At 49.0% G+C, this 1,056-nt stretch overlaps 1 protein-coding gene across 1 annotated transcript in view; it reads right to left on the reverse strand.

Annotated features, from left to right (window-relative positions):
- Positions 1-1,056, reverse strand: part of TPO (thyroid peroxidase) — a 132,527-nt gene that overhangs the window by 3,087 nt on the left and 128,384 nt on the right. The window lies entirely within an intron of this gene.

Genomic DNA, 1,056 nt, shown 5'->3' on the forward strand with positions numbered 1-1,056 from the left:
AGCGCCAGCAAAGGCATTGCAAACCAAAGGCCAGTGGACAGTCACCTCCCCACCCTTGCGGACTCCGACCAAGGTGTACATGGAAGACAGCCCTCCCGTCCATGGGGAGGGCCTGAGTCTGCCTCTCCTCTGCACAGGCCCAACAGCCCTTGGTGGCTTCAGTGCTTGTGACGGTGTCATCAGGAGCAAATGGCATTTAGTCATCGCTTCAGCCTGATTACCACGGGGGACTGGGGTGTTGCTTGAGTTTGACTTGGTGACCTCTCCGCATCTCAGTTTTCTCATTTGTAAAGTGGGATAAAATAGCAACTTCCTTCAGTGAGAATCCACTGACATAAAGTGTGTAAGGAGTTAGCACCAATGCCAGCTTCTATTAAAATTCAGTGAATGTCAGGTGTTCGTGCCATGTGAAAGTGCATTAATGCCTCATTCACTCTCTGCTCCTTACTGTAAATGGAACTGGATCTACTTGATAATCATTTCAAAGTCACATCCACCCAGAACGTGGGAATGTGACCTTGTCTGGAAGTAAGGTTTTTTCAGATGCAATTAGTTAGGGTGAGTCTATATCGGGATAGGGTGGAACCTGGAATCCAGCAGGACTGGTGCCCTTATAAGAAGAGGGGCATTTGAACACAGACACGCAGGGGAGAAGGCCGGGTAAAGACAGAGGCAGAGGTTGGCATGATGAGTCTGTAGGCCAAGTGGTGCCAGGGACACCAGCAGGGCACCAAAGACGGGGTGTGCAAGGCAGCATTCATCCTATCAGCCTTCGGGGGAGCACAGCCCTGCCAACACCGTGACTTGGGTCTTCTGGCCTCCAGAACTGTGAGAGAATCAATGTCTGTTGCTTTAAGCCACCTAATGTGTGGTTCTTTGTTACGGTAGCCCTCGCCTTCCTCAACCTGAACTGTCACCACTCCGCCATCTTACCTCTCAATATCCCAAGTAAAAGCCACCTGAAGAAAGACCATGTCCTAACAGAAAATGTCTTGAAAATGTTGGAAAAAGACTTTCCCTACTTTATGAATTTGCTGCATAATAGAAATTTAAGTT

This window comes from Mandrillus leucophaeus, unplaced genomic scaffold, assembly GCF_000951045.1.
Source record: "Mandrillus leucophaeus isolate KB7577 unplaced genomic scaffold, Mleu.le_1.0 Scaffold355, whole genome shotgun sequence".
NCBI classification, from domain to species: Eukaryota; Metazoa; Chordata; class Mammalia; order Primates; family Cercopithecidae; genus Mandrillus; species Mandrillus leucophaeus.